Source organism: Spea bombifrons, chromosome 1 (genome assembly GCF_027358695.1).
Source record: "Spea bombifrons isolate aSpeBom1 chromosome 1, aSpeBom1.2.pri, whole genome shotgun sequence".
Lineage (NCBI taxonomy): Eukaryota > Metazoa > Chordata > Amphibia > Anura > Pelobatidae > Spea > Spea bombifrons.
This window is the reverse complement of record NC_071087.1, coordinates 59,414,218-59,442,068: the sequence shown is the minus strand read 5'-3', so window position 1 is coordinate 59,442,068 and position 27,851 is coordinate 59,414,218. Positions and strand designations below refer to the sequence as shown.

At 39.4% G+C, this 27,851-nt stretch overlaps 1 pseudogene; it reads left to right on the top strand.

Moving 5' to 3' along the window:
- The first annotated feature begins 109 nt into the window (after positions 1–109).
- LOC128490402 (phospholipid-transporting ATPase IK-like) overlaps positions 110–27,851 on the top strand; it is a 40,539-nt pseudogene continuing 12,797 nt past the window's right edge.

The following is a 27,851-nucleotide window of genomic DNA, read 5'->3' as shown; positions in this document are numbered from 1 at the left end:
AACTTTATGCATAGATTCACTATAACACACATTACTCTATAGTTTATCTGTGCTACCTTCATGAACATCTAGACATGAGACTAAATAGTAATGTTATATCTTTGCTAGGATGAGTACAAAAGGAAAAACATCAGGTGATTCGGTAAATTGTTTAGGTAAGTTTTTGTCATTTCTATGACACTATATTTTCCCTTTGGACATCAGATATGTGTCAGTAATATTAAAAAAGAAATATAGACTCTCAATATTCCTGGTATTTTAATGCAAGCTTCAAAATCTAAACAATATTGAATATTAGTATAAAATGTTTTGGAAGTATTTAATTAAAAGGTCTGCTTTTTAGAATACAATTGGAAGGTGCAGGCTAATAACAAAGGTTTCAATGACTTGCTCAATAAGAAAGGGATCCCTTGTTGGCGGAGGAAAGGGCATGAGGTAAGATGCCAAAATATTCATTTCTTCATTTGTTTTCACATCTTTCATTTTTAATCCAAAAAGTAATCTTTCAGAATAATTCTGCATACACTTGATAAAGGTTGATATGTTGAATGCATATTAAAAAGTTACCCCCCTTCATAAGCACTCTTAGTTGCAGCCACCAAAAAAAGAGTACTTTTATGTAAACCAAAAGGAAACATTATTTTTAGTAATAAAAAATATTGAGTAATTCTACGGCTATCTGTTTCTTATTATCTATAAGAATGTTTTTTTTATTTCCCAAGGCAAACAACTTGCCATGTTTCCCAGCATTTATTTTCTGTATATATTTTGTGCATATCTTCCCGTAATACACATTATTCATTTGTTTCTCATATAAGTAACTGTAGCTATAATAGCTTTGTCTGCTTTATCCATTTAGTTTAACTTCATTTAGTCTATAACTACAGTACATTATTGTCACTATCTTTTCTGTTCACTCTATTTTAAGCTCATATTCATTTTTTATTTTATGGCTCTATGTTGTGCAACATTATTCTTTTGCATTTGATATTTCAACCCAAATATACTGTATTTTTCCCTTAAACGCTTCCCAAACATTCTGTTTTTGACATCAAACTGTCTTTTTAAGAGGGTCTTAATTGTGACCAATTACTTTATTTAGGTTGACATCTCGGATTTAGCAGTGAATAATATTTTTGTTCATGTTCTTTTCATTCATTCTCCTCTTTAGGATAATATAATTAAAACTTCAAGGTACAGCATACTGACTTTCTTACCCATGAACCTGTATGAGCAGTTCCAAAGGGGTGAAGTGATTTACTTTGCAGTAATATTCATTTTGCAGGTAAGCTTAACATCTGGTCAGATCAATCACAGAAACAGCTTTGTTATAAAATGATGACAAATTTATTTTATATACTAGACATGTGCACAAGGTTTGTTGCAAAGTCTCTCACAGTCCTCACCTGATACATTCATCAGCAGCTCTAGAAAGAACCAAGCACTTTCCCTAATGTTTGCATTCACTATTAAAAACCTGGCTGCATCACAATCCTCTCCAAAGTCCCCAACACGCGGAACTCTTCTCCACCAATCTCACATCTACTTTCAAACATTTCAGCTCCCACATCTCCCACACCTCAACTAGGGCAAGGATTGGCATCCATAGCAATTCCCCACCAACGACTAGTCCACCAGAACTACCAAGTATGTCACACCAATAACACACATGGGGAGTGGCACACACAACCTCACATGGGACATACCCTCTACCTTCCTTTCATTTTGCCGCCCCATGTTTCCTATATTGATTTTTTATACGGTGCTTCTTTGCAATCTCTGCCACGCAACCATTCCCAGTCAATTAACATGGTACTCTCCGCCTCACAGTTTTTGACGCCAGATAAGCTCAAATTTTTTTCTACACGTCTCTATCCAATACTCTTCATCATCACAATTGCACCACACTTTACAGAGTTAACATACAACAAACAACACATTTCAAGAGAATATTCCCATTTTTTCCATTCTGATTTGTTTTGTTTGGGTTCCCTCATTTTTTGGGACATTCGCATGAATTACACAAAATGTGTTAAAATTCATACAATAAAGGATTTTATTTTATTGTTCAGTGTTAGTGGTATAACCCACTGTCAGTTAATGGGATTGTGTTTTACTTAACTAATTACAAGATGTATAATAGTTTGCTTAATATTTTGAAGTAGGTATATTAGTTCTATACCTAGGAAAGAGACACACGTTATTCTTTGTGTACCATGGCTATTTTGCAGTAAACTCAACAACATTACTGGCTGAATTAAATGACCCTGAATTTAAATTGGTGTCAACTCTGGTTTATGTCACATGCCTACCAATTATTGAAGATTAGTTTACAGCCAACTGCAGAGAGCTGCAGTTCTGCAATGGCCACTGCTAAGGGTGAGATCCAAATATCACGGATGTGGTGGTATCCGGTATCTTGATATACAAGCAGTTTTGTGAGTATTTTGTAAACGATCATCTCCAAGAACACTACCATCCAGACAGGAAATTCCTGTGATTGTAGGTTCACTAAACTCCCCCTTGGTAGAACCAGAACCTTGGACCTGGTGCTGTTTCACTGCTGCCTTTATGTCCTCTGCCGTATGGGATCCTGTTTTCATTATCAGTTCATGCATGATCTGCCTCTTGGAATTCCTACTTTTATACTGACAACCTGGTGGCCTCACCTGCAGGCTAGCTTGCATTACAGCTAATTACAAACCCTATTTAAACTGGCATATGTAGTCTTGCTATGCCCATTGAAACAGTTTGGTTCTTCCACTCTGCATGTGTACCAACATATGGCTTTGCCTAATGTTGAGTCTTAAAGAAAAAAAGAAGAGGTAGAAAGATTAGAGATGGGGAGAAAGCGGCAGATGATAGAGAAAAGGGGAAGAGATAAAGAGAAATGAGAGAAAAATTGAGGAGGAGAGATAAAGAGAAAGGGGAGAGACAATGAGAGAGGGAAAAGATAACGAGAAAGAAGAGAGATGAAGAGAAAGAGTGAGATAATGAGAAAGAAGAGCGATAATGAAAAATAAGAGAGATAGGGATGAATAAAGAATAGGAGAGATAAGGAGAAAGAAGAGAGATAAACAAAAAGGGGAGGAGTAATGTGAAAGTGTGTATATGCTAGGGCAAGTGTGTCTAAGGGCAAGTAAGTGTGTGGCTGCAAGGCCAAGTGTGAGCCAGTATGTTTGTGTGTAAGGGCAAGCATGAATAGGCATGTATGTGTGTATGGGCAAGCATTTGTAAGGGGTAGCGTATATGTATACGTATATGTATATGTGTATTTTGACATTCATCTATTCATTCATACTATTTTGAGCCAAAAGGGCCACTTTTAACAAATGCAATGACTGAAGGATAATATACATTCTATCAAGAAAGTTATCTGAATCAATGTAATCCCTACCTTTGATTGTCAATATTTTGTTTATAGGTATTCATATGTATTCATTTATATATTCTGAGCTCGGCATTAGCTAATTTTTATTTTACCTTTTGTTTTCCTTTGATCTATATACACATTGTGGGATGTGTGTTATATGCCTGGTAGCTCTTTACTTTTAGTTATATTGCTTTATCACATTATATAATAATTGATGTGTGCTTCACATCATCTCTATTATTTCTCTATGGTAAGACTGTGGTTAGATATGAGAAAGACAGTATGCTTCACCTATTGTAGTAGTAAGAAAAAAGAAAGGGACCGTTAGGCTAGGTGTTGACTATTAAAAATGAATAAAGAGGGTTGTTCCTGACCATTTTACACTGCCGATGATAGAAGATCTACTGAATGCCGGGGCAGATACAAGGCAAAGGGAGAGGGCAAAAGCACAGACAGAGAAAGGATGGTAGAAAATACTTTGGGGAAGGGGAAGAGAAAGGACTAGAGGGAAAAGGGCAGGGGGCACAGAGAGAGACATAGGGGATGTTGGGGGCACAGATAGGACCGTGGAGAGGGCAAGGTACACACAGGGAGAGACTTATTTTCTGAACTTTCTCCAAAACTAAATGAATAAGCCAAAATCGAAATGGCCTTGTGCAGAATTCTAGTTATTTGTGGGGAAAAGTAACAATGTAATGCGGTTGAATGCAAATAAGGTACTCGCATATCTCAGTAAGACATCCTAAGGTTAGAAATATTACTTATATAAAATGACATAATAATAATTGATGAAAAGCCCTAAATATCCTAGGTGAGAAGGAAACTGAACTAACACCAATCCACATAAATGTAATAAATGGTAGCACATAAAGGATCGATAACCACAGACCTGACGTGTGTTTCACAGTTTCATCAGGGGCAACCAGAACCGCAGGGAAAAAAGGAGAGAACACTACAACTTCCAACACATTACCACATAAAATTACCATACACTGTGTGGTAACGCAGCAAGTATATCTTTATGGGCTATTCTTATAGGATGTCAATGACCCTTTGTAGGCTAGCGAAACATATGTGGTGGCTAGTTGCATATGGAATTCTTGGAGTTAATTTCAAATCTACGCAGCGATGCATCAGGATGGATGTTTATCCTGCACTTACCCTATGCTATAACTCCATTATAACAATGATTTATAAACTCACGAGAACCTTTACTCATGACATAACAGGTAAATGACACATTTAGTGTAAAAAGTATGTTATGGCGTTGCAAATAAGCAATAACCCTGCTCTAAGTAATAATGAAGTTCTCTTTATGTTTCTGTTATAGTGCATCCCTGGGGTCTCAACAGCACCATTCTACGCGATGCTAGTGCCACTGTTATGCATCTTGGTACCAAGATGCATCAGAGACTTGATAAACGATATTGTGAGTATCTAAATTCATCCCTTTCTATCGAACGTAAGGTGCATTTCCCAGTGTGCTTCTTGACATAATTAGTTGAACTCCTCTTCTGCATAATGGGAGCTGAGCAGCTAGTGTCTTGCTAGCATTAATGCAAATGGCTGCTGCTTTAGTGACTTTAATATGCAAGATGAAGTGCTTCCTGTTTTCAGTAGGCAGCCAGTGAAGCAAGAAAATGCAACATTGTTAAAGAATGCATGGATTCCAACAAGCAGGGGGGAAAAAATTAGGAACTAGACTATTCCTTCAAATGATTACTGGCAGCAAAACAATTTTCCATGTTTGCTCTATAAGTAAATATCCAAGGGATTTTGGTACCTTAAGTGCCAAAGCAATTTGTTTGACATATGTTGGTTCAGCCATTATTCTCTTTTCCTATGAATAGTGCACCCATGTAAACTATATAATGTTTTTCTTTTGATACCATAGTTTTATGATTAGCTGAAAAATTAGGAGAAATTTTGCAAAAACGATATAAAAATAGAGAAAAACACTTTTTTTCATATATACATTCTCACAAAATTTATTAAATTGACAGAAAATATCCTCAAAATGTATCAAGTAAGGTCTCTTGATTTCAGAAATAACTGATTTATATAGAATTTCCAGCAGTTATAGGGCACATATTATAAGGTGTACATTATGGTTTCAAAACTGTTGAATTTTTACATTTGGTATGCAATTAAGAAAGAAGCCAAAAAATACCCCAAGTATATATTCCCTTACGAAAAATTACTGCAGTTTTTTCATGAAAAAACTGCAATACTGCACTTTTACTGCAGTATTACTGCACATTTACTGCACTTTAACTGCACTTGTTTTTTATACTGCAAACCTACAGTTGTACTTCAAAGTACTGTAGCTTTATTGCATTTGTACTTCCGTACAAAAATAACTGCAGTACAACTGCAGTACAGTGAAGTACAAATGCAGTAAAACTGCAGTAAATCTGCAGTAATACTGCAGTAAAAGTGCAGTATTGCAGTTTTTTCATGTCCAAAAAACTGCAGTATTACTTCAGAAAAACTGCAGTATTTTTTTTGTAAGGGTTTCTTTAAAGCAGACAACCCAGAGTATCTTATCAGGAGCATTGGGACAATTTTCATGCAGTTATTTGGCCACTGCCTAGGTAATTTTGTGCACTTCTTTCACCAGATTACAGAAATACCCGACGTGCATTTTTATGGTTTTCTTAAAAAGTTGGAGTGTGTATTTTACAAATTCCAAATACGAAATATTAACATTTTGCTTTAGTGGCCATATGTCGCATTTGGACCTGTTTACCACTCCCTGTGATTCAAAATAACCCCATAAAATTATATATTTATTTGGTTTTGAAGTCTTATCTGCTACTGTTATGTTTGACGCTGGCTATATCGAATTATGCTACATTCTACCGCTACCTAAACTGTGTTTCTGTACCACCTGTCTGTGTAACAGTTACAGTCACAGTGTCAGGTGCCACCCTACTCAGCCTGAAGTATTCAATACTTTCTTATGCTCATGTTGTTCTACAACCACTAGTGGCCTCCCTTCTCTCTCTGGAGCACCCAGACCTCATTATTGCAAACAGCTGAACCTTGTTACCTAGATTACCCTGCCTATATAAACCTGCTCTGCCCATCAGGCAGAGCCTTTGCATTGATGTTATGGGGTCTTTGCATTCTGTCACGAACAGGTCGGTTAGGAACCCAGGGTACACAGGACCAAATAGGACTAGCCTAGGACTATAAGATAACAATTGGAGATTCCGTCACATCATATGAACACAGTATGCTACGCCAAAGTAATCCAATATACAGTGGGTCCTAACGCTAAACCCTGCCTACAGAAGTACTAGACAAACTAAACATTGAATCTAAACACATATCAGAGAGACATACCTGTAGACTGCAGACTGAGACAAACATAATGGGTGGGGCACAACTTATAAAGGAAACAGAAGCTGAAACAAAGAGCAGGACTAGAATCAAAGAATCAGAAGATCAGTACTCCGCAGCCTTGATGGGGCATGACAGATATGCATCTTGGGGTATAGACAGAACCCCTTGTATCCCCTGCGTCTGGGCTCCTACTCGACCTGTTTACCCTCAAACTTATGTAGCTTGTTTGTGGAAGCAGTGTTTGTCAAAACTGTCTGATTCATCGTTCCATAATAAAGTGCACCCGGTAATGAGTGAACTTTTGTTAAAAAACGAAGAATATTTATATAGGAAGAGAGTGTGCAGCTTACATAGCAGTAATATGCAAGCTCTACAGTTAAACATCTTCTCAAACCTTTCATACCTTTATCTGAAAAGGGTTGGGCTTTATTTGTACAAGCTGGCTGTTTCAAGCACCTTGGGGCTATTTTCATACATTTAAAGAATATGAAGGTTTGTTACATTTCTGTAACAAACAACATCCTTATCTCTCTTCATACAAGACAGAGCCTTAGACAAGGTCTCCTTTTAATTTGGTATCTGCTGAAAGACCCTATTTCTACTACAGCAGCAAAGTCCCAGAGGTAAGTGACTGCCAGGAGGCTCAGCCAAAGGGGAAAGGTGGCTGTTGTAGGTGAATACCTTACCATTAACAGAGACTCAGTCCAAGGGCCCTCTTCTCTCCTGGATAATTCAGGCTCTTTTTCATCATCCAAGTGTTTTACATCACAGGTCAGCTGAAGCTTTGTTGTTGGAGCTGAGACAAGCGAACCGTATAGCTGACCAGTACGCCTTAGACTTTTGCATTCTTGCCTACAAGACTAATTGGAATCAGAAGGCTCTTGGAAGAGACTTCAGGACTACATCAAAGATGCCTTAACATTTCATAAACTCCCAAGGAAAATGGAATAATTTATTGCATCGCAAAGTAGATTCCATGAACATCAAGCAGCAAGAGAGAGATCAAGATACTTTCGTTCCTGGGAGCCACCAACTTCTACAGGTCCTATATTTAATCCTACCCCTTCTTAACAAGGAACCCATGGAGATGGGAAGATCACTGGGTCTCTGTATGTATTGTGACCAAAAGGGACACTTGTTTAAACAGTGCCCCTTGTTAATTAAAATGCAGAGAAACTACAGCACTTAGGAGAAGTCTGTCACAGCTTGGCCAGGTCTGGGGCACCTCCTGTGTCCCAGCTGACCGTGGCAGGGGGTCGGCATACTCTTCCTGACATGCACATTAAGCGGGAACCAGGAGGCCACGCCATAGATCCAGATCACACTGCTGGGGCTGGTGAGAAGCCTCCTTTGTTAATCTGGCAACAGGGGCAAGGCCCCAGAGCACCTACAGCTCAGTGCCAGATTATTTTGCAGTCCAGCTTTTGCTTCTGCTATCCTGTTTCATGTCCCTGTATTCCTGTTTCATGTCCCTGTATTCCTGTACCCCCTTTTGGACTCCAGGCTTATTGACCCTTAGCTTGTTGTCTGATCCATTGCTACTCTGCTGCCTGCCCCGAATTCGGACTGTCTGACTACGGCTTTTATTGTTCCCTTTGGATTTGACACTCTTGGACTTTTTCGTTTGTCGCTCCTTTTAATTGGGTTCCAGACCAGCCTTTCGGGATGTACCGTTACAAAGCCAGAGAAGTTTCTCTAAGTGTATTTATACCTATGCCTTTTTCCTCTTTGTCTCCAGAGGAATAACAAGACATATCATACCAAGGCGAGTGTGGACTCTGGTGCTGCCAGTCTCTTCACCAATGAAAATTGGACGCGAGAGAGGACGCCCCCTCCTAAAATAATCTGTTCCTTTTCATAATGCTTCAGTGGATAGCTTCTCGCTTGGGTGCTGGGTTAGAGGTTTATATAAAGAAAGGACTACAACTACATTCAACATAATCAAATCAGTCTTGTATCCTATTACCTTGTTGCTTGTATGTTTGAGATTCCTTCTGTAGATCCTCACAAACTGATACCCTCTCATTAATGGGAATGTTTGGATTTCGTTTTTTTGTTTTTAAATGTCAAACCTTTACCCCCTCGCACACCATCATGGACTTTATACCCAGTACCTTGCCCCCCTCCCCAAGGTGTTTGTTCATCCCTTGTAGGTTCCTGAAGACCAGACCTTGGAGTAATATATCCAGGAAAGACTAGGAAGAGGTTTTATTTGTTCATCCCTTGTAGGTTCCTGAAGACCAGACCTTGGAGTAATATATCCAAGGAAGTCTAGGAAGGGGTTTTATTCTTCATCTCTGGCTGGTGTTGACATCTTCTTTGTCAGTAAGAAGGAGGGCTCCCTTTTTCCCTGCAATGATTATAGGTGGTTAAACAAGACTACTTTGAATAATATATATACTCTACATATAATCACCAAACTGTGTGATCAACTAAATGGAGCTACAGTCTTTACTAAATTACACTTGAATTACAATTTCAAATAAAAAATGCAACAAATGGAAAAAGCATTTAACATCTGATCATACCATTTAGTGTATGCTTTGCCCTGGCTGTCTTCATGAGTTATGTTTTCAGGGATATGTTAATGTCACCATGGTCTACCTGGATGACATAACTTATTTAAGATCCATGGAGAAGCATCCTTATTTCTCATCTTCAATAGTTTACATGAGAATGGCTTAGTTGCAAAGGTAGACAATTGTGGGTTTGAAAAGGAGGACAGATCAATCGTCCTGTTTGTTTGTTTATACACTGTATATACATTTTATATATATATATATATATATATATATATATATATATATATATATCTTTAGTAGATATGTGTAATTGGGCCAAAAACAATTCATAAGAATGATATGGTTCATTTTTTACCCATTCCTTTTCTGGCAACAAATTGCGTTTCCTGCCCATTTGGTAGGGCCAAAAATTCACAGGCATTTTTAATATGGGAATGAAATTTGTTGCCCAGTGCCAACATACACTCTCACCCACCCTCTCACATTCTTGTCCACTTCCCGCTTCCGCATCATCTTCGTCATCTTCTAATGTTTATCTTCTGTGTTCAATCTTCTATCTTTGTCAAGATCTCCGCAGACATAATGCCATGGGAACTTCTGCCAAAATGACAGCGCTTCCGGTGACGTCCTATCAGTAGTCCTCCAGTCTGGGTAGAGGGCATCACCGTAAGCGCTGTTATTTTGCCGTAAGGTGAACTTAGGGCAATATGGTGACACTTGCAGTGACGTCCTCTCCCTGATCCTCCAATCCTCCTCCAACGATAGAAGATAAAAGATAGAATATAAAGAAGAAGGTGTGAAAGTGATAGGCAGAAGTGGTGAGCAGAGAAGGGAGGTAAACATTTAGAGAGCGTGTGAGAATGAGAATGAGGGAGTTAGCATAAATGTGAGTGAGCTCCACGTATTTCGGACGAAAAATTTGAGCTTTTTGCTTTATTTCCATCGTATTAGTGGGGGTCTGGCCTCATTTTCGTGGTTTCGTACAAATCACTGAATTTACCAAAATTGTACATACAATTTATACAAACTACAAGTATATACACTCACTGGTCACTTATATATTAGGAACACCTTGCTAGTACCGGGTTGGACCCTTTTTTGCCTTAAGAACTGCCTCTATTCTTTGTGGCATATTTTCTACAAGGTGCTGGAAACATTTCTCAGAGATTTTGGTCCATAAAGGGATGGACATAATAAGCAACAATACTCAGTCAGGCTGTCAATTGGTACTAAGGGGCCTAAAGTGTGCCAAGAAAATGTCCCCCACACCACTAAACTACCACCACTAGCCACTAGTCAGGAACCACAGGGATTCAAACCTGCAACCTTGTGGAACCCAGGTGAATCATTTATCCACTACTCCACCATGTGTATCTTTTCTCTCTCTTTGGCCATGGTATTCCTGTTCTCTCTTGACACACCTGCCCCTTGTTCCATGAATTAAGGCCCAATGTAAACCGGGCATTACCCTAACCTCAGGGCTAGAGCATTGTGTTACTGGCCTTGTATACCAAGCTGTGCTCCTGCCGTGTGCCCTGCCATGTGCCCTCCCAGTGGGCTTCCTGCCGTGTGCCCTGCCAGAGGGCTCCCAACTGTGCTCCTACCTTTTCCCTGGGCGGTGCGCTTCCAGTTTCCTACCTGTACTGAGCTTGTCACCCCAAGGTTATATCCTGCTCGTGCTCAGAACACCTAGAGATGGTGCCGAAGAGAAAGCCTAGGGCTAAAGTGGAGCAAAGCCCTGCACTTGGTACAGCAGCCTGCCTACAACCCCTGCACCAAGACTCCTACCTGATTCAGCACCCGGTACCCTGACAACCGTTGATACAAGGCAGCATTAATCCATGCTTTCTTGTTGGTAACGCCAAAGTCTGACCCTGTCATCTGAATTTCACAGCTGGAATTGAGCCTTATCAAACCAGGCACTATTCTTCCAGTCTTCCATTGTCCAATTTTGGTGAGCCTGTGTGAATGGTAGCCACATTTCCTATTCTTAGCTGAAAGGAGTGGTACCCGGTGTGGTCTTCTGCTGCTGTAGTCCATCTGCTTCAAGGTTCGACGTGTTGTGCATTCAGAGATGGTATTCTGCATTGGTGTAACAAGTGGTTTTTTTGAGTTACTGTTGCCTCTCTGTCATCTCGAACCAGTCTGCCCATTCTCCACTGACCTCTGACATCAACAAGGCATTTTCATCCACACAACTGCCACTCACCAGATATCTTCTCTTTTGCGTACCATTTTGTGTAAACCCTAAAGATGGTTGTGTGTGAAAGGAGTTTAGAGTGTTTCCATGGGAATGTTTGCCCATTCACCCAGTAGAGCATTTGTGTAGTCAGGAACTGATGTTGGACAAGAAGGTTTAGCTCACAATCCCTGTTCCAGATCATTCCAAAGGTGTTCAACAGGGTTGAGGTCAAGGCTCTGTGCGAGCCAGACAAGTTCTTCCACACCCAACTCATCCAACCATGTCAGTATGTACCTTTGCGCACTGGGGCACAGTCATACTGGAATAGAAAAATGCCTTCCCCAAATTGTTCCCACAAAGTTGGAAGCATGGCATTGTCCAAAATATCCTGGTATGTCCCCTATTTGGATTCATATATATGAATTATATTAATTTATTAATTTCATAAAGAAACAAACAGTCGGATGAAAGCAGACAGCGACGTCAAAGGAGACAGAGAGGGTCCAAAAATTATGAGCTCTGTGTAGCTTAAAAATGTATTACTCGTTCCCTGCCTTTGCTGTCTCCTCCCTCGTGGTGTTGTGGCTTTAAGCAATTAATATAGTTATTCGCAGTACCCTCGTTGTGGGTCTTTGTGGTCTTTTATATTTATTCTTGTGGGGCAGATCTAAACTGCCTGTGTGTTAAGTGATTGGCAGGGTAATGCTAATAAATATAATTCTGAGTGATGGTGGTGGAATGAAAAAGCATTAGAAACCCATTAGAAAGCATCAAATGCCCAACCCCTTCCCAGAAATAATTCCTTCATTAGGTAAATATTTTCCCCATACAGAATTTGTGGCAGGAAAACTTAAATGTCGTACGACATAAAGGCACTGAAAATGCTTCTCAAAATATCTGTGTTGATTGTATGAAATTTGTTCATTTGATGTTAGAGAGGGAAGTTGATCCTTTGCAAAGAATGGAATGGCAACTTTAAGTCTCCATTGTCTTCATCAGATGCTGGGTACTTTAAACTTTATTTGGAAATTGTGAGCAATGTTCCTGAATTAGTGTCTGTGTTTCTATATAGAAGAAAGCCTTTACTATTTTACCATTATTTTACAGGCTCATTATCGAAATGATAGCTTGATTAACAATAAGCCTTGCATGGTACTAAAGGGACAGAGGTAAGCTTCTATAGAGGATTTAAGGCTTTGCACTAGATCCATTGAAAATGTTAGTCATTTTTCAAGTATAACAAGTTTGCTTTTACATTTTTGAAATCCATTTTAGTATCCTTTTAAATATTATGTTCTACTATTGTTATAAGATGATGTAGTTAAAATGATGCATACTTTATTTTTGCACGTGTGCAGGGCTGTCTACTTAAACTTCCTAGATACAGTCTCCATGAAGCCAGACATTACCCATAACCAGGAAAAACATGTCAAGAAACCCCTTTCCACAGTTTTATACGTACAAGTAGACTCCTGCATACTGTATAATTAAAAATCCAATCTCCCGATGATTATAATTGCTTCAATAATTTATTATTTTATACGTATCAGCATTTAATCAAAAACAATTATTATTGTTGGGAGTTTGGATTTTTAATTTAACGCTTTTATGTTTTGTTCTTTGCTGTTTACCGTGAGAATCTGTGGCATGTACCGTGAAATAGGTGAAGGCTTGCCTGGCGTGGTCCTCGTTGTTTTAGACTTCTGCATATCCCTACGACTTTCATTTCTCAGCTTACTAACAGCAACTTTGGACCCTGCCATTTACCCACCTGGGAGGATCAACAGCTGGACTAAAGAACATCATGACCCCAATGTACAGTGCTGCAAAATAGAATGTAGTGATATAAAGCAATACATACTAACAGACCCGGACTGGGACAAAAAATAGGCCCGGGCATTTAAGACTGAGCAGCCCATTTTTATTTATTTATTTATTTTTTTGTTAAACCAAATGCTGACAAATTTAATATACCATTTCTTGTTGTCTATTAGTTATATTTCAGCATGCTTTTGTCACTGTAATCAATTAGCATTACATAAATAGGACAGGCTCTGCCACAACCAGAGCCGGCCTTAGGCGTTGTGGCGCCCTGTGCGGACTACTCCTCTGGCGCCCTTCCTCACTACCCCCCTCTCTGCCCCTTCAAACTACCCCCCCTCTGCCCCTTCAAACTACCCCCCCTCAAACTACCCCTCCCCTCTGCCCCTTCAAACTACCCCCCCTCTGCCCCTTCAAACTACACCCCCCCTCTGCCCCTTCTCTGCCGCGGTGCTGGCATTTCATGTTGAGCGCCGGAATAGTCCGGCGCTCAACATGAGATGGCGGCACCGCGACGGAGTCACGGAGAGTAAGGGGCGCCGAGCGGTTGCTGAGAACTTCACGAGCAACCGCTCGCCGCCCCTGCCCGGGACTTAGATTAAAGCATCATTTTAAAAGAAAAAAAAACTTTATTTAACATGAATGATGTTAAATAAAGTTTAAAAAACAAACAAAAAAAAACGATGTTTTAAGTTAAGTCCCGGGCAGGCGCCCCTGCAACCTTGGCGCCCTGTGCGGTTGCACAGGTCGCACACCCCTAAGGCCGGCCCTGGCCACACCGACACCCAAACACACACACCAGGACAGGCTCTGCCACACCGACATTTCCTTGGGCCCTGCTCCACTCTCCCTACCATGTAATCACTCCCTCCGCTACCACACCAAAAAAAAATTGCCACACTGACTGCAGATTAGGGGAAGACTGTGAGAGTCAGTGCAGTCTTCCCCCCCTTCTCACCCTGACCATGACTTTGAGAGGTCCTCTCCCCTGAAACATTCCCAGTCCCTTTGTCCTTCATTCACTAAGCCATACCTCTCCTTTCCTTCCTCCCTGTGAACTATAGATCAAACACATATAAACAGCACTTGCATGTAGAGATCACATACAAACCCTATATTTGCAGGTATAGATCAATTGAAAATCACATGTTAACTCAGCGTTGAAGGTATAGATCAAATAAACAGAATGAGACATACAAACCCTCTATTTGTAAGTATACAATAATAATGTATGGAAACAGAGCGTACCAAATACAGATCAACAGAATATTACACACCCAGCTTTGCATGTATAAATCAATTGGAATTCACTAATAAACTCAGCATTAAAAGGTATAGATAACCCCCTAAATTACAGCATAGATCACAGGTTGCACACCCCAAAGCCAGCCCTGGCGTCCACATCGCCCACATAGAACCTGATTAGCACCCAAATTACACACATATTACAGCCCAGCCTGAGCCAACTTTGTCCCCTAACAGCCCAGTGTAAGACATCTTTGTCGGCAAACAGCTCACCCTTCATGTACCATCTTTGCATTTTCCCAAATCATTCAAGCAATTCATCCACACATTAATTAATTCTCGTACGCATTCACACAATTCATCCACACATTAATTCATTCATTCTCAAACGCATTCACACTACCCCCTCTCCCCATCTACCCTTCTTATCTGCCCCTTCTCACTATGTTCCCCCTTATCACCATGTACCCCCTCCTCACTGCCTTCCCCCTTTCTCACTATGTACCCACTTCTCAATATGTACCCTCTCTCACTATCTATCCCCTCTCCCCCATTTTCACTGTCTAACCCCTCTCCCCCTTTCTCACTATCTAACCCCTCCCCCCCTCACTATCTACCACCTCTGCCACTTTTCACTGCACCCCCCTCACCCTACTTACCTTGTTGCCGGAGTCCTGCGGTGGGGGCGCGAGGCGTCCATCTTCCCGCTCTGCCGCGGTGCGCACTTCACAGCTGAGCGCCGGGATATATTCCGGCGCTCAGCATGAAATGCCGGCACCGCAACGGAGTCACAGAGAGTGAGGGGCTGAAAACTTCACGAGCGACCGCTCGGCGCCCCTGCCCGGGACTTAAATTAAAACATTGGGGGTTTTTTCACTTTATTTAACATCCTCCGTGTTAAATAAAGTTAAAAAACTTTATTTAACATGGAGGATGTTAAATAAAGTTGAAACAACTTTATTTAACATGGAGGATGTTAAATAAAGTTGAAAAAAACAAACAAAAAAAATCCCGATGTTTTAATTTAAGCCCTGTGCGGTCGCACACCCCTAAGGCCGTATAAGGCCCAGTCAGTCCGGTCCTGATTGAGCCTATTTTAAGGTAGGGGCCTGGAGCTGCAGCTCCATCAGCCCCTACGTCAATCCGGCCCTGGGCAGCCCGGCCCACCGGGAAAATGCCCGGTGTGCCTGATGGTCAGTCCGGGCCTGCATACTAATCATTCTGTTGAGACAACGTGGTATTTTTAACTTATATTTAAAACAGCTAATTTGGTACTGAATTATTACAATTTCTTCCTTTAATTCAGCAATATGAACCTCAGCATTTGTTGAAAAGCCTTTACCAATCATGCTTCGTGGTTATATAACACATGTATCCTTGTGTTGGTGTCAGCATATGATACTAAAAATATAAAGGGTATAGAAGAAGCTATAGAAGATAGCTATGATTTTTCTTACAGGTGGAGACTTGTTTGATGTGATGTTTGGATGTTCATGTGTAATAGAGGGATTCTGAATATATATATATATATTGATCTGATGTTTTATATAATAAAACCTGACAAGCAGAGTAACAGCCACACCTTGCTCTTAAGAGAACAGTCACGTAATTTATTTTCAATTATTCAATTTATTAAATCCTCAGTAATTTGTTAGAAGTCTGTTAAAGTGTGTGTTTGTAAAGAACATACATATTGTTTGTGTAAAATTTCATAATAAGATTATTTCACTAAACAGTTCAGGTTATGTTATTTGAGGTCAGATGTAATGGTTTAACTCCGCATTAAGCATGGCCAGTTTGCCCCTTCTTGCATTAGGAACTTCATAAGGCATATTTATATCAGTAGAGTGAAACAATTACATTGATGAAAAAAGCCAGTTCAAGCTATTTGTAGATGCAAATCAATGAATTTAAAGTACACAACTTTCTTTCCTCCTCAGTTTAAAGAACAAGAAGTGGAAAGATATTCGGTTGGGTGAAATAGTATGCTTGCAGAAAGATGACTTTGTGCCAGTAAGTACTGGATACCAGTGATATTCAATTCTTTCATTTACATGGCTGCATATCATTCAGAAGAATATATGAAGAGTCTGGATAGAGTTAATTGGTGTACAAATCTTGAATTCATGAAATTTCCATGTAGCAATCTGACCAGGTAAAAGCCTTTAATGTTAATTGAGTCACTGACCTTTACCTTGCATTCTCAAAATTCAGGGAGGTGTGGGGTCGTAATAATTAAGTGTCTGCCTTTTTTAACAGGCAGACATGGTCCTTTTATCCAGTACAGAGCCAAACAGCTATTGTTATGTGGAAACCACAGGCATTGATGGGTAAGGTTTATTGATAACATGGGTTATGGTTAAGTCTACTGTTTTATAGGGTGGCCACTGAAGCCAATTTTTCAAGGACACATACAGGGCCGTAGGAAGGGTGAGGCGAGAGAGGCATGTGTGTGTTTGTGGGGAGTCGTGTGTAAGGGCAGTGTATGTGTATATGCGTATTAATGGGCAGGTGTGTGTAAGGGCAGTGTATGTGTATATGTGTGTGTTTGTGGGCAGTCGTGTGTAAGGGCAGTGTATGCATATATATATATGCGTGTTAATGGGCAAGTGTGTGTAAGGGCAGTGTAAATAAAATAACCTCTGTAAAAATAGCTGGGGGGGCACAGTTTTCCATTCTTGCCTTGGACGCAAAAGGAGCTAGCTACTGCTCTGGACACATATACTTTACATTTCACATGCTTTTGAGTGGGAAACATTTAAAATGCAGTATGTGGGATGTATGAACCCATAGAAAGGACTTGGTTACTGAGTTATACATCTCATGTAAAGCAAAGCAGCACATTACCTCTTTGGGTCCGCAATATGTGAAATATGGTATGTATCTTGAAATAAAAAGATGATGTGTTCATTCAATTGTCTTTGCAAGCTACTCTTTGCAGTTATGTTGTTTTTGCCTGCAATGCTCTTCCTCATCTAAATTATTAACAATCTTCTCATCATTAAACCTTTCAGTGCCAAGCATGTACTGTATGTAATGCATGGCTGGAAACATGGCCCACATGAGCCAACCATGTATGCAGTTGCACTTTCCCCCTTCCTGCCCCCACAAGAATTGATTAAATCCATTAAAATCGTGCCCTGCGTGTAGGGAAGGGTTTTCACCACACTTCTAACTTGTTTTTTTTATAACTTGCCTTACTGTTTTTCTGGAATCATGTCATGGCAAGACTGAGCTTCTGGTAATTCATCCATCGTCCACAATTCTTGATATGTCAAGCAATCTTCGGAATTCCTCAATTAACTCAACAGATCAAGTTTGTTGCCTTGGTGGTACACTTGATTCTCTCTCTGTCATGAGATATACTGATAAAGAAGGGGAAGAAAGATGTTATAGTCTAATGGGAGATTGAGAGGGATTGTAACAGAAAGGGTATCAATGGCAGATTATCCATTTGGCACATGCCTAGGGGCCCTTGAATTCTGAGGTGGCTCAGCTCACAAATTGATAATCTGCACTGCCAGAAGCTGTGTAGCAGTAGCTACATTGTACAGGCTACTATAGCTGGGATGCAGGAGCACACTCCTAAAGCGCCCTGGGGGTCCTAATCTGGCACCAGTGACTGCTGAGGATGGTTTGATTGTTGCCAAGTCACTTACAGGTGTCTGTGAAATAGAGAACACAAAGGTGGAAGTGCAGGCGTATTGCTGTTTTCCAAAATGTTCTGGGGCCCTAGGGTCTATTAATTACCAGGATTTTGTCTCATTGTGACAGCTGTGGGGATACAAAACAATTCACTAAAACTAGAAAAAAATAATACTTGGTATTTAAATTTTAACTCTTATTTAATTCCAAAATGTAAAACATTCCAGTCTACAGTTTTCATGTCAAACTATTTTTGAATGTTAATCAATTATTGTTCATATATATGATTTCAAACACAAAATATCTCCATATCAATAAAACAAAAAAAAACATGAAATCTTAATTTAAAGATCTATATAAATCAAAACTACGCAGCATAGTAATTGATTATTATTTTAATGTGTCACATGCATTATATAAAACAATACATTGCTTAGAGGGTGTTGGACCTGAGAAACTCATATTCCTTATGTGTGCTATTTGGGGGCAAAGATAAGGCACCAGATGAGTTGGATAGGCAAGGGAAAGGCATTCCAGAGGTTGAGGGTAACCCTTGAGAAACCTTTTAGGCATGCATCGGAGATCATTGCAGATAAGCAGAGAGACCAAGTAGGAGTACATTTCAAGATTAGTGAGGAGTTGTAAGTGGGGGAACTGCTATGAAGGGCTATGAAAGTGAGAGTGAGTAGTTTAACTTGAATCTTGAAGTGTATGGGCAAACAGTGTAGAGATTGATAGAGGGGAGAGGTTTTAGTAAAGCGAAGGGTAAGAAAGATACGTCTGCTGGCCGCATTCATGATGGACTCTAAGGGGGCAAGATGTGTATTGAGAGACCAGCTAAGATAGTGACAGTAGTAAAGTTGTGAGATAAAGAGGGTATGAACAAGTACAAATACTGAGCCTTGGGGTACATTAGCTGGGAGGAGAAGCTGAAAGGAAGAGTTACTAGAAAGGCAGACAGTGAAGGTTTCATCAGAAAGATAGGATGTGAACTAGTATAGAGCAGTTTCACAGAAGCCAAGGTTGTGAGGGGTTTGAGGAGAAGAGGTTGGGTAGAAGTCTGACAGATTGCTGGGGTTCAGGGAGGGCGTTTTGAAGCTATGGTAGCATGCTTGAGACAGGATGGGAAGGATTCAGTAGAGAGGTAAAGATTGAAGATGTGAGTTAGCCTTGGGACAAGATAGGATGGGTTAGAGGGGATAGCATAAAGGATAACTAGAAATTGTGGTAAATTCAGCGATTCGTACAAAGCCACGGAAAACGAGGCCAGACCCCCCATGAATCGGGTGAAAATGAAGTAAAAAGCTCTGAATTGTTGTCTGAGTTACGTGGGCCCACTTTTACTCCCACTCTTTTTCACATCTTCTAGCTTATCTTTTCTCATCCATCTTCAATTTGCTATCTTTGTCCGGGCTTACTTTTGAATTCGCGTTTGCTTCTTTAATCTAATAATTATGTATCAACCCATTTCTTTTGTGTGTTTTGGAACATCCCGCTAGTTACAAAATCCTTTCCTCTGAAACCCATAAGTTGGCCAAGAGTTGTTAATGTGCCCAATCTATATATCCACTTCATTTTTGTTTGACTTCAAACCCCATAAAACCTAACACTGCTGGATTATTATTATTATTAGAAACATGTTGTGAAACTATGTGTTTTGGTACCCTTACATTGATTGTTTTTTACTTTATTTTTTAACATTACAAAAATCTCACAACATTCACTTTATATTTTATTAGAGAAACTAACCTTAAACTCAGGCAGTCCTTGATGGTTACACACTGTGCCCTACAGACAGAAACAGCATTGTCCGAGTTTGATGGTGAGTAACATTTCTGGCCATGTGTGATTGAGATCGTTACCAGTGTGTATTAGGTTTTATATATCTGATAAATTGCATTGCAGGTTTGGTCACATGCGAGGCACCAAATATTCGGCTGCATCAGTTTGTTGGTAACCTGGAATGGAAAGGCCAAGTTTACCCCCTTACTAATGAAAACATACTTCTACGAGACTACAGAATCCGTAACACAGAAAAATGCTATGGCCTTGTAATTTATGCAGGTGATTAAAAGTAGACTAGTTATAAATTATTTATAGATCTATTGGATATATCAGATCAGTAAAGATTTACTATTTCTATTATTATTTCTTCTTGCTAAATGTTTGTCACAAACTTGAGATTGATATACCCAGACCAACTGTCTGTTAAATTACATTTTCCTACAATATACTACTGGTTCTTTTTAACCCAGGGCCAAGCTGAGGATGACTAAATGGCTCAAATGACATATTTAAGCTTTCATGTATCCAGCCAGCTGCCGCACACTGTAACTTTTTTGTCGCTGCTCATCCTGTTTTACTCTAAATTTTCATGAGATGAAGTGCAAGGCAGTGGTGTAACTGTAGGGTGCGACCCCTGTGACCCCTTGTTCCTGTCTCATACCGATTCAAAATAGTTCTAAACTATTTTGAACCGAGACAGGAGCATCTCAGGGTCACGTGATGTCACGTGACCCTGCAGTGAAACAGAGGCTGTCTGCACAGTGTGTAAGCAGTTGGAGAGCAAGCTGCAGGAGCGGTGGCAGGTTGAGCGATGAAAAGTAAGTTTGTTTGTATTTATGTATGTATGTGAGCATGAATGTGTCATTGTGTGTGTGTGAGCATGGATCTGTAATTTTGTGTGCATGTATTTGTAAGTGGGGAGAGAGATGGAGTGTGGGTGAGTAATTATGACAAACAGGCTGTTCGGTTAGGATGGCACTGATAAGCTACTTGGAGGCAAAATCAGTCACAAGCTGTTTGGGGCAAATGTGGTGCTCACAAGTTGTTTAGGGCAAAGTTGGCCCTGTGGGACATGTTGCTTGGTGAAGTTGGGGGGATGGGGAAATTTTCACACCAGGGCCCTGTGGTTTCTAGTTACACCCCTGGTGCAAGAGACCTTTAATTAGTAATTAGGGTTGATAAAATACATAAATTACAATCTATAATGACTTTTTTCTGCAAAACATTAACGTCAGATTTATTGTTTGATCAAACATATACCTGCAGTCACCGTATTTGCCAGAATATTTGCCTTTTTTCCCCCACTTTGAGTCTTTAAAGTGGGGATGCGGCCTATAATCCAGGTTTAGCTCAAGGATGTGCAATTCTTATCGCCCGGCACCCGGGACATGCAGTTTCCTGTTCATTAGATAAAATACTGTTTTACCTTTCCACAAATGTGTATTTTTTGTTTAAAAAGCAATTTTTCTTTAAAATAGCACTAAACTTTTAGGGTGCAGCCTATAATTGGGTGTGGCCTATAATCGAGCCAATACGGTATATCATTTTATAATATTGCATATTTATCTTAGCTAACAAATATTTAGCCCTATTTTTCAAGCTTATCCCCAACTGGTTTACATTTTCATCTACGTATGTTAACTTCTAAATACAAAGGCAGTTTTGCCCTTATGGATGACATCATTTTCATTATTTCTGCTATGTTCTTGTTCATCCATAATTTCCCTGTTTCTCATTGAACAAATCCACACAAATTATTTATTTATTTTTTCAGGACGAGTAGAGCTTCCTTTTTAAACCATATTCATCTATATAATCCACAATTTAGTATGAAAAAATATTAAAAACATGACTTTTTTTATATTTTATCTCATAAATTGTGGTGCAAATGAGAAATAAATCCATACATATAAGGAATTCTTTCCCCATTGAAAGCACAATTCAAAATTGCTGACAGCGGTAAACAAGGAATAGGAAAAAGGCTGAGCTTGATGGACGCAAGACTTTTCTCAACCTAAACATACTGCAAGCTCTGGAAGGTTTTCTCTATCTAGTATTTGGATTCAGGTCTCACTCCTTCTGAGGCAATTTTTAAAAAAATTGGATTTTCCACAGAATTGTTTTGACTGGGACTATATTTATTGAAGGTTATGTTGGTAGCCCTTGATGTGTTCAAATATGCAAGACTAGCCCTGTATCATCCATTAGTTGCTTTCTGCAAGCTTCTTTTCAGCTAAAGCCTAGCTCGTCTCCCAGTACCTAAACTTGGTCTTGAACAACCTGATGGACATCCCCTTGGAGCCTTTTTAAGAGATGATTGGAGTGTCTGACACCAAAGACGTGTTTTTAATGGCAACCATCGTGGTAAGGCAAACTTGTAAAATGTGTGCTTAGAGTGACGGTGCGTTGGTGTGGGAATGATTGTTCTAGTGCATATGTAAGTTACAGGGGGGTCCAGCTTCACTTGCCCCCTTACACCTCTGGCCAAAACGTGTGAGCCCTCTCCTGTGCTGGACCTAAGAATATTGACACAACCAGAAAATCTTATTGAGTAGCTCACAAGGTACCTAAATCTGAATCGGAGATTCATTCAACCTGATCTTCAGCCATATATTGGGCAAAGTCTATAAATCAGGGTATATTTAGTATAAACCCTGATCTTATGGATGCCTACCTAATAACCTTTTTTGAGTTTAAATTGTCAAATGAGCATACATGTTTGCTATAAGACATGTTCTGATTCCAGGTGACTTTAATGTTAAGTTTTTTTTGTTCTACTTACCAATTATTTTTAAAAGATGATGACCAAGACTGTATTTAAGTGGTGATATAATATCGTGGTGACCATGATGTGACCATCATTTCTTCTCCAGGGTTTGATACCAAAATAATGAAGAATTCTGGCAAAGTGACATTAAAGAAGACCAAACTAGAATTCCTCATCAATAAAATTGTCTTCTGTGTAAGGACTCTTCATTTATTCTTATTGTATTTTGAATTTTGAGAGTTAATCATCATCACTCATTCCATTTCTATTTTGTTATGGTTTACAGACTGCTGTGACGGTGATCATTATGTCATCTGTTATGGGTATTCTGGCTGGAGTCTGGGATCACAAATATTTAGAGAAGCACAATTATATTCCTGGTCATCCTCAGATATCATCAATTTTCTTTGGGTTCTTATTATTTTGGGGCTATATGGTTTTGACAAGCACCTTGGTACCTTTTATCCTTTACATCTCGTGAGTGCATGTTTTTGAAAACATTTACATATATATTACATCTTTACATGTATATATATTTATGTACGTTTCTAAAATGTATAAGGTGTGAAGTACTAAATTAAGATATGTTCATGTTGTAGGCTGGAAATTATTCATACTGTCCACAATAATTTCATCAACAATGACATAGGAATGTACTATGCCATGACTGATGTCCCTGCTCATGCAAGAGCTGCTCGTCTTAATGACCTGCTGGGGCAGGTAGAGTATATCTTCACTGACAAAACTGGAACTCTCACTCAGAACGTCATGACCTTCAAGAAATGCTGCATTGCAAAGAAAATATTTGGTAAATTATGTGAATAAAATGTGTGCTTTCTTTACAAGTTTTGATGTAACAGCACATACATATGCACTGTTATTATTATTCATGATAATAATATTAATAATATTTTTTTTTCTACTTGGATTATAGAAACAGTTTGGGTCTTTCCAAAATTACTGAGATTTTGGAGTTTACTTCTGTTGACAAGTACTTAATACTCATTTGGTCTCTACCAAGTTCTCTATTTCCTATTTGTTTATATAAGTAGTAGGTCTCACACCCCAGGTTGGCCTAGGCGTATTTCAGGTTGATCGAGACATATATTACCTATAATGAGCTTTGCTTTTGATGATTATGTTTTAATCCGTTTATGCAGAACATGATGATGCTACGTAAATCAATAAATGATAATACATTCATACCATATAGGTGTTACACAACAGGATTTGTGTTTCCATATATTTTCCATACCAGGGGCCGGTTGTTTAATGCACTGCACAGCTATATTTATCACCGTCTATTTAACTTGGAGATTATTGTTTCATCATGACTCTATTTTAGTATTTACTACATGGTGTGTTGCGTAGCTTCATCGGCACATTGTATTTAATTAAGAATATTTATGATTAAGAACTCCCATTCTCTGCCAAAAAGCTCTGAAAAGCTACATTTTTCATGGAGTGAATTAAAACATATTTAGGTTTTGTTATTGTTTACATTTTAGGCACAACATCAGATACAGAGGGAAACTATAAGGTATGGTACAAGTAGCTGAATACACTTCAGCATCAAACTGTTTGCAAAGCACTATCCAGAACAAGCCAACAAATTTCCCAAGATATGACCAAAAACTTCGAATGTCATACTCTGTGAAGCTGACCCCTTATGCTGCCATTTTTCATGTGTCTGTATTTCTACTTTGTTAAAAGTTAAAATGCAACTTTCAGCCCAGGGGGCAAGCCTAGCCTATTGGCATGGTAATTGAGTGGGAAAAAGAACATTTGAAATACAACACACAATGAACAATATGTCATCCTGGTAACATACATTAACTATCTAGAACTGCATAGGAGGACAAAAATAACCCAGTTATGGTGTAAATGCTGAATATATTTGGTGGTTACCTTTGGTAGATGAAAATGGACTTAAATCCTAAATTTGGGTGGTTGCTGAGGGGCAATTGCAGACCTCTTGCAAACCCTTCCTGCCAATAAGCTTTCTGGATGAGCGTCATATGTATGCCAATGTATTGCAATGCCACCTAGAGAACCGTATACATCTCTAGACACAAGGAGAGGTGTCCTGCCCTGTCCACTGCTTGCAAATATAATCGCATACATACCTTTTAAACCTATAATTTGAAAGGTAAATACAGATACTAACAACTTGGCATTAAATGACACGCTTGCAAGAGGCCATAAGAAACCACTGGTGCGTGTATTTTAATACTTTGTGTTTATGATAACCCTGGAGAAATTATAGTTACATCAAATCTACACATTCTTCACTTTTGTAACAGGCGGTGAGTTTTGCTTGGAATAAATATGCAGATACGAAATTCCGATTCTATGATCAGTCTCTAGTAGATGAAGTGTGTAAAGATGAAGATCCTTTTATACGGGAATTCTTCAGGCTCATAGCCATTTGCCATACTGTTATGGTGGATGAGAAGGAAGGTAAGTAGTTATTTTAGAAGTTAGATAACATCTACATTTTCTTCCGTCATAATGTGCTCTCATGTCTGATGTCAATGTTGTGATCTTATTGATTAATATTGCGCACTTCATATATTTTAATGTTTATTTTTAGGAAACATGACTTATATGGCTGCTTCCCCTGATGAGGAGGCCCTTGTAACGGCTGCTAGGAATTTTGGATATGTATTCCTCTCACGCAGTCAAAATACAATTACGATCAGTGAACTAGGAATAATAAGAACTTATGATCTTTTAGCAGTCATGGACTTTAACAGTGTGCGCAAGAGGATGTCCATTTTAGGTAGGTGCATACTGGATCAAAGGAGTAGTAAATAGAGAGAGCTGTTTTTTATTTAAAATAATTTAACAAAATATAGTTATTAAATTGTATTTACCAATAGTTAGAAAACAATATAGGTGATCCATAAAATGCTAAAGCATTTAAAGTGATTGTTAAAATACATTGATAATAGTTCATTTGGTGCTAATGATACTAATTTGCCAGTTGCATTAAGGTTATGTTTTTTTAACAGTCCGTGATCAAGAAGGCAGGATAAAACTATATACTAAGGGTGCAGACAATGTTGTTCTACAGCGATTGCATACCAATTGTTCATCTGATAGCCTTGTGGATGCCCTGAATGTAAGTAGTAATATACTAATATCAGGTAAAGTAGTGTAGACCCTTTACTACTGGAATCATTAAACTTGTGCCCCCTAAATACCAGAGAAATAGGACACAAACAAGAATGTAATCAGACTGACACGTGTTTAGCAATTAGTTCTGCATTATATACATTTTATAGTTCATATTCATAAGTTTCACTCTTTCTTCTACAACTTCCGACAATTTCTTTTTCACAGAAAATAAACTTTTAGTTTAGTTTTTAGTTTATTTGACTGCTGTGTCAAATAATTCAGGAACTCTAGCCTTACTAAACTGTGGAGAAGTGTTAAATTTGCAGCACAACCAAAAAAAAAACTGTATTGTATCACTTAATCTCAGGGGCGTACCTAGAGTATTTTGCACCTGAGGCGGATCCTGTATGTGGCACCCCCCCACACACACTTTAAAACTGCATAGCTTCTATCGTTATATACTGGCGCAGACATTGAAGGTGGTACAGCATTACTGTTATCATTATATACTGAGGCAGACATTGACTGTGGTAGAGCATAACACCTATCACTATATACTGAGGTAGACATTGACGGTAGTACAGCGTAATCCCTATCACTATACATTGAGCCAGACACTGATAATAGTGCAGCATAACCCCTATGCACCGAAACGAAAATTCTGGACTGAAACCGAAAATCCAGCATTTACCTGTCTGAAACCAAATATGACCCCCCACCATAAAAAATCTCACACTTTTATTTAGTAACATAGCAAAATAGGACAAAAAAATGCAATAACAATATTAATATATTATATATATATATATATATATATATATATATATATATATAAATATATATATATATATGATTGTTAATAGCAATCACACTCCTGTCATACCCAGATCCCAGGCATACCCAGATTCCAGCATGTACTAGCTGACTTGGCATGATAGGAGTGTGATTGCTGTTAGCAATCATATATATATACATATTGTTATTATTATTGTTCACATGTGAACTCAGCACTAGAGGCATAGAATCAGACATACAAATCCCGTATTTGCAGGTATACAATAATAATGTATGGAAACATAGCAAGAGATAAAACTACAGGCATAGATGATAGGTTGCACAACCCAAAGCCAGCTCTGGCGTCCACACTGCCCACATAGAACCTGACCAGCACCCAGATTACACACATAGGATTTACCATCTTTGTCCCCAAACAGCCCAGCATGAGTCAACTTTGTCTCCAAACAGCCCAGTCTGTGCCACCTTTGTCCCATAAACACCCTGCCTGTGTCATCTTGGTCCCCAAGGCTCAAACATCCTGCTCTACATCAATTATACATCTATCATACACACAAACACTTTAACAGTCACTCACTAATTCACACTTTCATTCACATAATTCACACAATCATTTATTCTGTCTCTCATTCACACAAATTTACACATTCATTAATGCATTCTCACAAACTCATTAATTATCTCCCTTATTCAGACAATTCATCCACACATTCATTAATTCTCTCACTCATTCCCACTATCTACCTATCTTCCCCGTCTCACTATCTACCCCCTCTCCCTTCCTCCTCACTATCTACCCCCCTCCCTCCTCACTATCTACCCCTCTCCCTCCTTCCTCACTATCTACCCCCCCACTATCTACCCCCTCTCCCCCCCTCCCTATCCACTATCTACCCCCCTCCCCACTATCTACCCTCTCCCCCTTTGTAGTTAAAGGTTTTGGACTTACCATTCAGAAGTCCTGCGGTGGGAGCACGACGCCTCCGTCTTCCTGCTCTGCCGCTGCTTCACTGCTGAGCGCCGAAATATGAAGTCATATTTCGGCGCTCAGCATGACATGCCGGCACCGTGATGCAGTTAGCGGGGGGCGTTGCCACGGGCTAGGGTGACCACATGTCCCCTATCCCCAGCAGCATCGGCGCCCCTCTCTCTCCTCTGTGTAAACAAAAAAGTGACAATGCTGCCTGGGATCCGGACATGTGGTCACCCTAGCCCGTGGCACCCCCCTGACGAGCGGCACCCGGGGCG